Source organism: Typha angustifolia, chromosome 5 (genome assembly GCF_048772165.1).
Source record: "Typha angustifolia cultivar Huaian chromosome 5, ASM4877216v1, whole genome shotgun sequence".
In the NCBI taxonomy this organism is placed as follows: Eukaryota; Viridiplantae; Streptophyta; class Magnoliopsida; order Poales; family Typhaceae; genus Typha; species Typha angustifolia.
In genome coordinates, this window is record NC_133243.1 from 1,610,611 (window position 1) to 1,626,463 (window position 15,853).

The 15,853-nt window shown below is 39.5% G+C and overlaps 1 long non-coding RNA gene across 1 annotated transcript; it reads left to right on the forward strand.

Moving 5' to 3' along the window:
* Nucleotides 1–13,047: 13,047 nt before the first annotated feature.
* LOC140760645 (uncharacterized) lies at nucleotides 13,048–13,630 on the forward strand. The gene is made up of 3 exons (XR_012104421.1): nucleotides 13,048–13,163; nucleotides 13,397–13,473; nucleotides 13,555–13,630. It is a non-coding gene; the product is annotated as an uncharacterized lncRNA (long non-coding RNA).
* Nucleotides 13,631–15,853: the final 2,223 nt, after the last annotated feature.

Below are 15,853 nucleotides of genomic sequence, written 5' to 3' on the forward strand. Positions count from 1 at the left end.
GACATCCTAAAGTGAATCCATGCTTGAGACGACATCGGTGAAGTCTGAATCGTATCAGAGGGATGCATACCAACAACAACAACAACCTCCTGCAGCTAAGCCGAGTCAAAGCTACGATCCTAACAATGATTTCAGTGTACGGGGTTGATCGGTACGTCTTGATTTTCTAAAATTTCAAAGTGGCAATCCTCTTGATTGGATATATAAGGCCGAGAAATTTTTTGAGTTCCAAAGAATGCCGGAAGACTCCAAGGTGATGCTAGAAAGCTTCTATTTTAAAGGACCAGCCCTTCGTTGGTATCAGGACGCTACAAGGAACGGGCGGCTTGGGACATGGGCTGACCTTATAAGGGGCATTGTGAAAAGGTTTGGGCCTGTTGGATATGAATATTTTGATGCTCTTCTCACAAAGGTTGTACAACGAACTATAGTCATAGCGTACTAAGAAGAGTTCGATTAGATTAGTACACGTTGTGTTCCACCATGGTCAGACGACTTGCTAAAATCTAACTTCTTAGCTAGGCTGCAAAGTGAACTACTCTTGGATGTTGAAGCCTTGCGTCCAAGAACTTAGAGGAAGCATATGAGGATGCATTATGGAGAGGAACCAAGGCAAAAACTCATGGTCCACCCAAGAACCACGATAGCCTCATCGGCCAGTTGAAGCAATTGGTACTACAACAGCGACTCCGATGTTGGCTGCTGGAAATCCAGGACCGAGAGCTCCACTCTAGCCCTCCGCTAATGTGAAAGGGAACTATAGAGCTCCTGTCCGAACTCTCACACCTATCCAGGTGAAAGAGTGGAGAGAAAAAGGCCTATGTTTTAGATGCGATGAACGTTTCACACCCGGTCATCGGTGTGCTAAAGCAACGGAGAGCGTCATGTTGATTGATGGTCAAGATGATCCAGAGGAGGAATTAGTCGTGGAAGAGATTGTGGAAGAGCTTCTTGAGGAGGCCCTGGAGGCTTTTGAAGAGAAGGATATGCAAGCCGAAATTTCAATGCACACATACTCTGGAACCGCTGCACCAAAGACTCTTCGGGTAGATGGGTTGGTCAAGAAGCACTACGTGCGCATCCTCATTGATTCAGGGAGCACGCATAACTTCTTAGATGAATGCTTGCTGAGGAGGATTGGGTTGGAAGTGGAACTGACCAATGCATTTGATGTAGCAATTGGCAATGGAACAAAATTGAAAGCTGACAGTTTGTGTTGCCGAGTGGAAATTCGGGTCCAAGGACACGAATTAATTGTTGATTTGTATCCACTTGCCTTGCGGGGTGCTAATCTTGTCCTAATTACTCAATGGTTACAAAGCCTAGGACATGTTAACCAAGTGGGATCGATCCATAACTCTCTGATCTACATTTTTTGTGTTTACGCTCTTCGCAAATTCAAATCGCAACTAGGAAAAAATCACGATATAATGGGGGTGAAGGTGGTGGTGACGGGTGGAGTGGATGTTAGGGTTATGGATGATAATGGAGATGAGGATGGATGGTTAATGTAGTTTAAGGGATAAAGACAAAAGGGAAGAAGTGGTCGAGATCCCAAGGAAGAGGGAGGACTCAACAAACGAGGGAGATTAAAAGTTAGGAGAGACATTGCCAATAGTAGAGGTGACTGGTTAGTGAAGAAGAAAGAGGGAGATTAGGGTAGAGAGACTAGAGAGAGGATAGAGGAGGAAAAAAAATCAATATTCATTAAGCATAATGATTTTGGCTGCTATCCACACCTTTATAGAGGCTAGCCAATAAGCCAAAATAATAATTATTATCCCTAATTCTAGTGGACTCTTGCCAATCACATTCGAACACACCCGACCGCGTTCGAACGCACAAAAGGCATTTTTTGTCGATGCGAACTGATGCAGGCGTTCAAACGCGGCATTCAAATACGCCCGACCACATTCGAACGCACATTTCATGTTCTCTATTTTTGCGAACCTATTGCAGGCATTCGCAAAGGCATTCAAATGCGCCCCTTTCCGCGTTCAAACGCAACCTACAGAAAATTTATTTTAATAAAAATAAATGACTAATGCAATAGAAAAAAAGATTCTAACAAGGTGCATCACAAAACCAACTGAAGATTAAGAAGTCCAAGTGCCTATGGAGAGTTTCACAAGTGGAGTATTTAGGCCACATCATTACAGTGGAAGGAGTGGTGGTGGATCCTCAAAAAGTGGTGTGCATGACCGCTTGGTTGATCCCTACTTTCATCATACGATTGCGAGGATTCTTGGGGCTGACCGATTATTATTGCCGCCTCATTGTCGGGTATTGTAAGATCGCTACTCCTCTCACTTCTTTACTGAGGATGGACTCTTTTAGATAGACGGATGAAACCACTTCAACCTTTGAAAAACTGAAACCAGCAATGATAACGATGCTCGTTCTAGCTCTACCGGACTTCACCAAAGAGTTCGTTGTGGAATGTGATGTATCGGGAGTTGGCATAGGAGTTGTACCAATGCAAGGAGAATATCCCATAGCTTTTCTTAGCAAGGCTTTATCACAAAAATCCCAGCAATTATCGACCTACGAGAGAGAGATGTTGGCAATTCTGCATGCGGTGACAAAGTGGAGGCCTTATTTGATCAGTAGGCAATTCATTATCTGAACTGACCAAAGTAGTCTTCCATACTTTATGGGACAACGTATTCACACTCTAACACAGCAGAGATGGGTCCCAAAATTGCTAGGGTATGGTTATGAAACTCAATACAAGAAAGGAACAGAAAATAAAGCGACGGATGCACTATCGCGCCAACCCAATACTGTCGAACTTGCAGCCTATTCTTCTCACACTTTTCCTTTTCTTGACGAGCTGAGGTATGCGTGTACATCTGACCCAGACATTTTGAGATTGTTACAGGCTGTTTGCTACTGGACCGTAAGTGCATTCGGGTGCCCGCAAATGACGGATTGCGGCAGAAATTATTGGAGCACTTTTACCAAACTTCAAAGGCTGGTCATGAGGGAGTCTTGAGGATTATAGGAAGATATCACAGAGCTGCACGTGGCCAGGACTGAGGTGAGATGTAAGGAGTTTTGTTCGTGCTTGTGAAGTTTGTCAAAGGGCTAAGACAACCACCTTGAAACCGAGCGAATTACTACAGCCTCTACCGATACGGAATCGTGTTTGGGAAGACATTTCTATGGATTTGATACACTTAGGATTTTATCTAATTAGCTAAATTTAACTCTGCGCAGTTTTGGAAAAATATTTGTAGAATATTCGACACATATACAAATAATATCAAACTAGTTGGATAAGGTCGACAACCTCTAGATCTACAACTTTGATATTCATGACTTCTCCAGATTCGAAATATATCTATAACAAAATGAAAGCTTAATCCTAAAGGTATTCGGAGAAGATAAGGAATACTGGTTTAGTTGGTTTGTTAGGGTTTTATATTATTTTAGGACTTGTTGGCTAGCCTCTATAAATATGTGGGTGGCACCCAACTTTATATTGCTATTGGATTCTTGATTTCTTGCCTCCTATCTTCTCTCTAGACTCGCCCCTCGTCCCTCCTCCCTTTTCACCATCCTTCTATCTTTACTGTTGGCAAGGTTTCTCCTCGCTTCTAATCTCCCTCGACTATCGAGCCACCCCTCTTCTTTAGGATCTCGACCACTTCGTTCCCTTTGTCTACTTCCCTTAATCACTTCCATAATCCACCCTCATCTCCATACCCATCCATAACTCTAACATCCACTCCACCCGTCACCACCACCATCACCTATGTTATTCCATATTTTCGTCCCTGCTATAGTTTGAATCTACTAAGGGCGTAAATACGAAAGTTGTAGATTAGGAAGATACGGATCCAACCAAATTGGTTTCGTAATTTTCTAAATATGAAAGGTGACTGCTTCCTACAATGAATTCAGATCTTAAGGAATTATTCCGTAGCCGATCTTTTGGTTCTAGATCCCATCAATTTGGTATACGAGCTTTAACAAATTGGTATCAGAGCTTATCATTTGGTATCAGAGCTTATCATTGGTATCAGAGCCTATCAATTGGTATCAGAGCCTAACAATTGGTATCAGAGCCTATCAGGATTTCATAGAAAGTCTTCCGCTGGTACATGGTTATTCCGTTATTTTTGTGGTGGTTGACAGATTGAGCAAGTATGCGCACTTTTCTGCATTGTCACATCTATTTTCAGCTAAGTCAGTGGCTGAAATTTTTGTTAGAGATGTTGCTCAATTGCATAGCATGCCACGCACGATTGTCTCGGATCATGATAATGTATTTATGAGCAAATTTTGGATAGAGTTTTTCAGATTATAGGGTACTCGATTGAACTTCAGTTCGGCTTATCATTCACAGACGGATGGTCAAACCGAGGTGATCAATCGAGGCATTGAGCAGTACTTACGGTGCTTTGTTAGAGAGATGTCAAGATGATGGTTGGAGTTCTTACCGTGAGCAGAGTGGTCTTATAACACTGCCCACCATAGCACTATTGGCATTACTCTATTCGAGGTAGTGTATGGGCGCACGACTCTGACATTACACGCTTATAACCTTGTGGCATCTGCAGATCGGACGGAGGTGGACTTCACTTTGATGGATAGAGACGCCACATTAAGGAGGTTGCGCGCTAATCTTAAACTTTCTCAAAACCACATGAAGCAAGTTTATGATCGCAGCCATAGGGAGCAAGAGTTCGACATCACTAGTTGGGTGTTCGTGAGGGTGCAACCGTATCAATAGGTGACTTTGCGTCCAATGCAAAACCAGAAGTTAGCACATTGCTACTTCGACCCGTTTCGAGTGATAGAGTGTATCGGACTGGTTGCTTATCGTTTAGAGCTACTGAGAGTTCGAGAGTACATCCTTTCTTCCATGTTTCATTGCTGAGAGAGTAGATTGGTGTTCATCAGGTCATTGGATCAGTTCTATCAAAGCCATTAGAGGAGATAGAGATTGTGGAGCCAGTTTGAGTACTTGCGAGACGCCGACTATATCATGATACCATATTGGAGATGGAGGTTCTAATCGAGTGGCTTGGCAAGCCATCCGATGAGGTGACATGGGAGTTGGAAACGGACATCTTGGAGCATTTTCCCAACTTTACACTTTGAGAACAAGGTGGGGGAAGCGCGGTGAGCTGATACACCTTGCTAGAGTCTTTTCTTATTGCATTAGTTATTTATTTTCATTAAAATAAATTTTACGTAGGTCGTGTTCGAACGCGGAAGGGGTCGCGTTCAAATGCCTTTGTGAATGCCTGCATCAGTTTACATCGATAGTGAATGCCTTTTGTGCATTCGAACGCAGAGGCGTATTTGAACGCGATCGACGGGAGTCCACTAGAATTAGGGTTAATAATTGTTATTTTCATTTGTTGGTTAGCTAGCCTCTATAAAGGTGTGGATGGCAGCGAAAATCAGAATGTTTAATGAATATTGGTTTTTGTCTTCCTCTATCCTCTCTCTAGTCTCTCTACCCTAACCTCTTTTCTCCATCTTCACCAACTAGCCACCTCTACCATTAGCAAGGTCTCATCTAACTTTTAATCTCCCTCGTCTGTCAAGTCCTCCCTCTTCCTTGGGATCTCGACCATTTCTTCTCCTTCGTCTTTATCCCTTTATATCAACCATCCACCCTCATCTCCATTATCATCCATAACCCTAAAATCCACTCCACTCGTCACCACCACCTTCGTCCCCACTATATCGTAATTTCGTCCTAGTTGATTTCAAATCTGCAAAGGGCATAAATATGAAAAATGTAGATCAGGAGGTTACGGATCGATCTAACTTAGTTCCATAATTTTCTAACTACGAAAGAATATTTGGTGAATATTTTTTCTCGGTTACGCCGATTGCTTCCTGCAATAAATTCAGATCTTGAAGGGATCGTTCCATAAACCTACCATAAGTATATAAATGTATTCTCAATAATATATAAATGTATAATAGATATCATATCATAACTGAACAAATATCTAATTCTTGTCAATGTATACATAAATCTCTACTCTTACTATTATCATAACTCTCCCAAGTATAACATGAATGATGGATGTTGATCATAACCAATAATATCAAACAGAGAGTAAATCATATGCTGAATAATATAAATAAAAATGAGCATAATGTCATTTGTGAACATGTATATATATCCTCAATATATATATATATGAGCATATTATATCATCAACCAAATATATTTCTTATAACAAGATCATAATATAACATCACCAAATATACCAATATATAATATATAATAATCATGATCAAGTGATAATGGTCTTAACAGTAATGATGCATGATGCATGCCATATATGTCAAAATCAAATAAAATTTACATATCTCTCACCATCACAGTGATTAGTCTCAACTCTAAATATCATCCACTATGTTGGACTACAATACTCGGTCGGCCTCTAACTCGATAGTTGTCCTACCATTATGCCATAAGTTTAAAGCATACCATGCCATACGCAAAGGGTAATTCTGAAGATAATTATACCATACCATACGCTAGGGTATCTAAGTAATAATCATACCCTACTATATGTTAAGAGTATATTAATGATAGTTGTACCCTGTCATGTGGTAAGAGTACAATCATCAAGCATCATCATACTCTGTCATATGCTAAAAGTATATGTAGTACTAGTTTGGACCAGATATCATTCCAGCAATCACATCACATATACATATATTTTTATAATATTTTTATACATGATAAATATATTCAGTAATATAACAAGTCATGCATATCAGGAATTTAAGTAGTAAAGAAGCTAAAGAAAATGTGATGCAACATAGTCTCCAACCATATATCCCATCACATGCCTACTCATGCTAAAAATCAACTCGATGATACGATCTCCCTTTGGGCTAAGGTTTGATCTATCCCATTTTCAGATCTAGACAAAATCTGGCATAGAACTTTAAAAAGAATTCCAAAAGTTGTAACAGTGGGATCAATGTGAAATTTTGATATGTTGTAGCACTGGAAAAGATCTTTCCAACAAATCTATTTTAGGAATGTCGGACGGCGAGATCTTGAGATTTCGTCTGAGAAGTAGTCGAACATCAAGGAGTCCAACTATGGATCCGTGTATGGAGGCACGAGATCCTAAGTGATGATGGATGGTGGTAGACCAGCGGTAATGGGGTGGCATTGGTGAGTAAGTGGTGGTGGAGGGATTATGGATGATAGAATGGGTTAGGGCAAGGTAATAGAGACTTGAAGAAGGGGGAGGAGGGGGCCACACCTAAGGGACTAGGGTGAGTGGCCGGTTGAGGGAGGCTAGAAGCGGTAGCGCCGGGGAATAAAAGAACAAGAGAAAAGAAGAAGAAGAAGAAGAAGAAGAAGATTAGGGCAAAACTCAATTCATTCAATAATGACTCCTTGGTTGCCATCCACACCTTTAGAGGTTGACTAAACAATTCAAAAATGACAATTATTAACCCTAGAAACAGTGGATTTTTGCCGACTGCGTTCGAACGCATAAAAATCATTCGCTGTCTCTCGTTCGAACGCGCCCGATCATATTCAAACACACATTTTGCATTCTCTGTTTTTACGAACCTGATGCAGGCATTTGCAAGCGCGTTTAAACGCACCCACCTATGTTCGAACGCGACCTACAAAAAACTTATTGTTCTCTGATCGAAACACTAAAACAATTAAGAAAAGACACTCATAACAATGTATCCACGCTCAAGACGACATTGGCAAGTCCGAATTGTATCACTCGACCAATAAAATATGCACAAGATCCATCTCTAATCATTTCTAAATCATCTGCTTATTCATGTTCGAGATCAACCTAATAAATGAATGATAAAAATATGCTCAACTGTAATCATCTTTATATAAGATCATATACTCACATTGAAGGCCAAAATAGAATGTGTACGTATAAATATATAATATATCCTAATTTGAGAAAGACGTCTAAGCGGTAAGACTACTCGCCGTCTGATTAGATGATAAAAAACACATGTCCCTTACGTTCGTCAACTAAGCGTCAACCAATTGGTCCCCGGGGTCCTAAATAAGGGGTTCGGGATCTGAAAAATATTTATGTAATATAAAGTTAGCCATTAATCCAATCAGAATCTATTGGTATAAAATATAATGGTTTATTAGGTTTTATTAAATAACTAAATTTATATTATATATATATATAATTGTGATTTGGTACTATAAATTTTATTTATTTATTAAAGACTCAAGTTTTCAAATTATATATTAGGCATATAATAATTAATCTCTTTTGATATAAAACATAAAAAGATCAAATATAGAATAATACAATTAAAAATACATGTACTTGCAATATCTAAGTATAATTCAATTAGTTTGTGATTAGTATTCTTACTTAAGTAATCACTAAGTATACATAAAATAATCATTATCCGATCATATAAAAATATTTGTCAAACTTAGCGTTTTATTTTATACAAAATAACACTATAACAATAAGGTGCTAGAAATCCATTATCTACGTATATGAACGAGAATTTAAATGTATATAAGTTTAATTATTTTTAATAAAATAATAAGCTATGGATATACAAATATGTAAATATTTATAATTATAATTAATTAATAATTAATTCTAATTATATTTAGTTAATATTTATATTAGTGAGTATATAATCTTATAGTAATAAGCAGTCCAACAATTTAGTTAAGATTAACTAATTAAAAATAGAGTGAACACTTAATAGAAAACAAATAAAATAAAATAAAATAAAAATGAAATTGATAAACACGCTACAATGCTGGGCTCAGCCCAGCGCTATTTGCTACAGTGGGGGGTCAAGTGCAGCACTGTTGTAGTAGGAAGAAGAAAAGGAGGAGGGAAAGAAGAAGAAGAAGAGAAGAAGAAGAAAGGAAAGGAAGCGAGGAGCCACACCAGTAGGGAGGGGCTTAGCCGTTGCTGGCCAATTAGTGGCTGGCCTCTCACTGGTGACTCGAGTTTGGCTAACGTGAGAGAAAAAGGAAGAAAGAGAGAAAAAGAGAAGAGAGAAGAGAGGAGGAGAGGCTGGCAAATCTAAGAGAGAGAAAGAAAGGAGGGAAGAGAGGAGGAGAGACCTCACCTCGGCGGCGTGCAACGGTAGGCCGGTGTCGGCAAGAGTGAGAGAGAAAAAGAGGAGAGAGACCAAAAGAGAGGGATTTAGAGAGAGATCGAAAGAGAGGGATTTAGAGAGACGGGTGGGGGAAGGATGGCAGCAAGTGCGACGGTGGCAGGACTAGCCATAGCCAAATGGCCCGACCCTGTTGGTTCGGTTGGCGGCTGGTTGCGTGGAACGCCCAAAGCCTGCCACGGCAGGTGAGACATTTTCTCATCTACTAGGCTTGGCTTGGGCACAAGGCCAACCAAACAATTAATTGCCTAATTAAACTACTTGGATTAACTAACATAAAATACATAAATAAGAGGAAATAAAACCCATTGCTAGACAGTGCTAGGCCGAGTCCAACACTATTGCGGCCAGAAGAAGAAGAACCAAGAAAGTGATATGACTGGGATTGGACCTAGTTGTCTTGAGCTGAATCACTTTTGTTTTCAAAGAATAAGAATTCTAGTTGTTGCATTTGAAGGCGTGGAACTCGCGTTCAAACGCCTACATATGTTCGCAAATACAGATAATGTGTTTTGCCTGTTTGAACGCCCCCAACCCCATTGGAACGCGCTCAGGGAGAATGCATTGTTTCTAGGGTTATCATTTGTTTATTTTGCTGGTTAAGTTAGCTTCTAAATATGTGGAAGGCAACCTTATTATGGTTATCGAATGAATTGAGTTTTTCCTAAATATTCTCCTCTCCTTTTCTCTTGTTCCCTCCTACCACAGCTATGCCGCCTCTAACCCTGTCGACTGGCTTACCACCCTAGATCCTTAAGGGAAGGCCTACTTCTCCTTCTTCTTCTACTCTCCCTTCTATCCAAATCTCTCCACTAAAACTGAGACCATAAGAAGAAGAAGAAGAAGAAGAAGAAGAAGAAGAAGAAGAAGAAGAAGAAGAAGAAGAAGAAAAGAAGAAGAAGGGGAAGAAGAAAAGAGAAAGAAAAAGGGAAGCAGAAGGAGCCGGACCGACAGGGAGAGGCTCGGGCGTTGCTGGCAACTTGGTTCCGGCAAACCAAAGAGAGAGAGAGAGAAGAGAGAGGAGGAGGGGCTCACCTCGCGTTGGCAAGAGGGAGAGAGAAAGGGAGAGCTTAGGAGAGAGGAGAGTGAGATAGAGAGAGACTGAAAGAGAGAGAAATTGAGAGAGTGAGGGAGATAGAGAGAGATTAGAGATGAAGTGAGAGAAGAAAGGAAGAGGCTCACCGGCGTTGGTAGCATGGCAGTCGGTAGTGGAGGTGATGGCGGCGATTCGAGATGGCCAATGTCAACATACTGAAAGGGAAAGAGAGTTTGAGGGTGAGGTGGGGAAGAATAAGAGAGAGAGAGAGAGAGAGAGAGAGAGAGAGAGAGAGAGGTGGTGGGGGAGTGCCGCAGTGGTGAGGCCCACTGCAATCAGATAGCCTAGCCCATTTAGCCAGGCTGGCAGCTGGGAGCGCATGGCGCCCTCAGTGCGAGCCAATGTGCATGGCACGGCGTCAAGCCATGCAACCATTATTTTTTAAAATTTTAAATTTTATTTCATAAATGATTGATATTATTTCATTACTGTCATTATTATTATTTTTTATTATTTATTTATGTATTTTTATTATTATTTTATTTTATTGTTAGGTCTGGGTCATTACATTTGTTATTCAAGTCTAAGCCTAATGAGTTCATATCATTAATTCTCTTCTCATCTCTAATTTAGACTCGAAAGAAGCACACGAAAATTGTCTTCTCTCTTACTAATACCAATTTTCTTTCTATTAATAGGTGCTCCTCAAGTCTAAATTAGAGATGAGAAGAGAGTCAACGTTATGTAAGAGATAGAGTAGAATATTTTTGTTGTAGTTCTCAAGATGGAAGATAATATATCAAGTTAATCTCTATTCTGGGAAACTAAAAACCACGGACTCACCCACAATCTGTATGTTGATAACAAAATTTGTTATCAGTGTGACTATGTGTAGGGTTGTCAAAATAAAGGAGCAGCTTAGGCTCAACTCAGCTGAAGCTCAACTCCAACTGAGCTAAACTTATTTTGAGACTCGATTTGAATTTCGAGCCGAGCCTATATGCTCTCATTTACACCCGTTCGACGGAATTAGAGTTGATCAAATGGCCCAGCCCACCCGTGCTCGGCCCGGTTTGGACTGGGCTAAGCTCAGCCAAGACTCAGTTTAGGTTCGAACCGGCTCGAGCTCAAACCACCAATAGTGGGATAGGCTAGCCTTTTGCCCGCTCGACCCAACTCGGAAGCCCGCCCATTGGCCTGACCCAAAAGCCCACTAGTAAGCTCGAAGGAAAGCTGACTTGCCCGTAACCCAACTAGCTACACTAAAACCCAATGACATGTTGTGTACTTTGTACTGTTTAAATATTTTTTTAAATCCAACTCTCCCATTGGACCAGCCCCCGGAGATGTACAATAATGAAAATAATTTTTAACAATTTTACCTAAAAACACGAAGCAATGGAATTCTTTTTTTAAATAAGCCCAATAAGCAAGCCAGCCCGACCCATTCTCTCACGAGCCGACGGGCAGTAATAGGCTAGATTTTTCTAGCCCGGCCCGACCTACTTGCAGGTGGGCTAGCGAATACAGTGTCTAGCCCCATCAGCCCGATAGACCCGATCCGTTTCTATGATCACCTCTATGAATGAATAAAACTCCATAGAAGCAGCACTATTCGCTTTTGGAGCTGCGAATTACCGGAGAACGGACCGGGCCTAAACTGCAGCCATTATTACTTTGCCGTGTCTTTGGTAGCAGATTCTCTACAAAAAGTTATTAGGAACTTGATGCAGAGCAGATACATGGCAGCATATCATTGGCTATCAAGCTCATAAGAATATGTGTGCATATCATTGCTTGCAAACCACTCCTCTATCTCTCTCTCTCCCTCCTTTTTTTTTTTACTTTCATCTATATTTGTATATATATTCCCTTCAAATCCATCACTACCACCGTACCACTTCCACTTCAGGGATAAGTCAAATCCAAGAGAGTCGCAGCAAGTTCCTACCACCTGTTTTGCAAACAATCCGCTCTTAAACCAAACTAATAAGATCAATGGTCAGATCTACCCCTCCCTCCCTCCTCCTCCTCCGGCCTCCTCATGCCCCCTTCTCCTCCGTCGGCCTCCTACTCCTCGGGCAAGCCGCCGCCGCCTCCTCCTCATTCGGCGGCTCCTCCTCCTCCAATCAGGCTCGGACTCGGGCTCGAGTTCAGCTAAGCCGAAGCCTAAATATCAAACTAGGCTCGAATTTAATTTCGAGCCGAGCCTGAGTTAGAGCCGGCTCGCTCAGGCTCGGCTCGTGTACTCACATTTTTATTTATTTTTGTTATTTAATTTAATTTAATTATTTAATAATACCTTTTTTAAAAATTAATAATAATAATTTAAGTTTCAAATCCAATAATATATATATATATATATAAACAGCACACTATCACCTCATGTCATTTCGGCATTTAAACCACTAAGCTAACTGATGATGGCGGGATTTGCTAATTGGCGGGAGTTATAAGCGCCAATCCTCATCTTTATCACACTATCAATGATGCTACCTATCTATCTGCAACTATTTGTTCCTCATTTATGCATTTCAGGTATGCATGCAGCAGATGCAAATGCCATATTTTGTGCAGGAAAGCCAGAGAGTGTTATTACCAAAGGATAACATGCTAGTGCATTACTGGAAGTTTCTCCTCGGTCAGGAGAGACTGATCAAAGAAAGCATCCTGCAGCCCGAAATAACTGCTTAATAGCTGATTCTTGTATATAGTCAATGTTAATTATGTTTTGGGTGTATTAAAGAAATAAATAAACAAGTAGAACTTTTAGTTTACTTTTGGCTTGATAACTATTTAGCATCCAGCAAACTGTGAATCTGACTGTCTGTACTTATGTTTTGGATTCCTGTAACTACTTGCTGTACATTTGTGTGTGTATGTATAGATATGTTTTAGGGAAAATTATATTTTTTTTATCTTGTTTGTGACTTATTTTTGTTTACATGAATAGGTACAAATATACTGCTGATTCCCAACCTCAGAGGTAATCTATTAGATTGTTGAAATTCAGGATATTTGTTGTAGTTAGATTTGATTGTAAGATGTTTTCCTTTTGCTACATTGTTCGGAAGTCATGCTCATGAAGAGTAATCTAATTTGCTGATTCTGGTAGCGATAATGGTCTGTAACTGGCCCTGATAGTTGCCTAATTTTCCCTCTTTGCTCTGTGTTTCTTAATTACTCTGTTCTTTTTTCTTTTTCAATGCACCATTTCAGTAATTTTGATTGCATTTCCTGATTGTGACGGGCATGGAGACCGGAGCTGTAATTGCCCATTTGGAAGATGCTCACAAGTAACTCTTTATCTAATTGTTTACGTACCCAAGAGGCATGACTTGGAGTTATGTGCTTATTAGTTATTACTGTTTGAACAGGCCATAAAGGGATGCAATAAATCGCTTGGTCAATTTGACAGACAACAATAGCATCTGGTGATGATGAAGGTTGCATAAAGGTGCATGGCATTATCAGATTCTCTTTGAGCTCTTATCATCTGTTATATGTACCTTAATATCACTCTTATACTAGAATCAGTTTCGCCACCTAAAGATACTGGATTTGCTGCATGTTAAGCATTAGCTATGCTTTTGGAATCTGACAAGCTCTAGTTAGGCATTTTAAGTTTTAACCTATAATAGTTGAGAGGCAACTTTGTTGAATTCAGATGATGTGACTGTTCCTTCACCTTCAGTAGATAATAACGCTTGCAATAGAAGGGTAAAAGAGCTAAGGATTTCAAGCTTTCATGGCATACTGAGACTGTTATGACCTGACTTCATAGTGATTGTCTCCAAGCAGTAATGATTCATCATTTGCCCTGGCATGGTTCTTTTGTTTAGAAGTTGAGCTAAACCTCAAGTTAAAAGTTTACTTGTTCAAATGTTGCTTTGTATCTGTTTATGCTGACTACGTGATCTTCTTTTCTCTTGAAAGTTTGCTAAATGTTTCTTTTAATGCTCTGGTTTGTGAGCATCTTCTTACCTAAACTTAACCTTGAATTACAACAATAGGTTTTATGTTAATTTTGAAGGATGGTACTTCTGTTGCTATGACTGCGAATTTATGCTGATATCTACCTTGTTTTGCAGGTACGGGATGCACAGCAACATGTTTGTTGTAATTCATTTCAAGCCCATGAAGATTACATCTCTGACGTTGCTTTTGTATCTGATTCCATGCAACTAATGGGAGCATGGTGTGATGTGTTCTTTTAAACTTGCATCATTAAAAGAATGCTTGGTTGTGATGAAACATGTAGTTCCTTTAATTATAACTAGAAAAAAGTTGGCCTGTAATTTTTTTAGTTGGTTACTTGCTATATTCAATGATCTTATTGGTTTTTGTATAGCCTATATAAATGTATATGTATATTCATACAAGTGTGTATTTCGATCTTATTGTTTACAGATTTAATATATATGTATATAATTATTAGCATTTTTCACAGCAAGTCTCCCTTTTAAAGCTTTCATCTGTTGCTGTTGTATATTTGTTTTCTATGATTTATAATGGGTAAGTAAAAAAATTAAAGGGATTGCAAATTTTGTTGCTCACAGTGGGGATGGTACTTCTTTATCATTATGCAATCTACAGCAAAATAAAGTGAGTTATTTATCACCTTTCTCTTTCTTGTCAGGAATTGTTCTATCATATAATTTCTAGATTTAACACTGATATTGGTCGCATTTTTTAACTTTTTATGTCAACACCAGGTAAAATCCCAGTCTGAATTTTCAGAAGATGAATTGTTGTCACTCGTCATAGTAAAGGTAAATTTTTGTTCCTTCTAGATCCTGAAGTTTCATTTACCTGTTGACTCATTACTCATTAGCTACTGCATCATAAAAAGTTATATGATTTACATGTTGGTTGCACAACTGTGACACCGACTGGCTTTGTAAGTATGGTAACAGGTTTCCTCTTGCCTAGGCTTGCTTGACCAAAATTTGACATTAGTTATGAAATTATTTTCATTAGTTTCGAGAGACTTAGTAAAAAGTATTTCATTTCTTTATACCCTTCTCAGCCTTGAGTTTTCCTTTAGTTGACCCTATATTTCTTTGAGCTGGACTGAATGATGATGTGCTTAATCTTGTTATGGTCTTTCTTTCAATTAATTTTTCTCTGAAGTACTAGAAATATTTGTATCCCTATACATCTTTTTCTAGTTGTGCAGTAGCAAGGAACTTTTTATTTAGGATATTTTCAGTTTACAGTTCTGCAGTAGCAAGGTTTTTTCAAAGTTGATTCGTTCTAACGATTACTTATTCTGCGCCAGAACGGCCGGAAAGTTGTTTGTGGAACTGAAACTGGAGCTTTGTTGCTTATTCTTGGGGTCATTTCAAGGATTGCAGATAATCATGGGGTAATTGAAGTCATACTTTTCTAGTAACTAGAAAGATGCTTTCCAATATGACTCATAAAGGGAAGAAGAGGGTGTATGCAACGTTGCCTTCTTCTTCTTCTAGTGCTACTTTGCCTGAGCAAATGGTTAATAAGGAGAAGAAAAAGTATCCTCTGCTGTCTGCAACAGAGAAACGCTTAGATGCATACAAGAGAGTTGATGTTGCGAGAATGTGGACGCCGCCGAGATCGTCCCACAACCTTATTCAAGAAGAGCATTCTTTTGATCCATGGCGAGTGCTCGTTATATGTATTCTTCTAAATCTAACT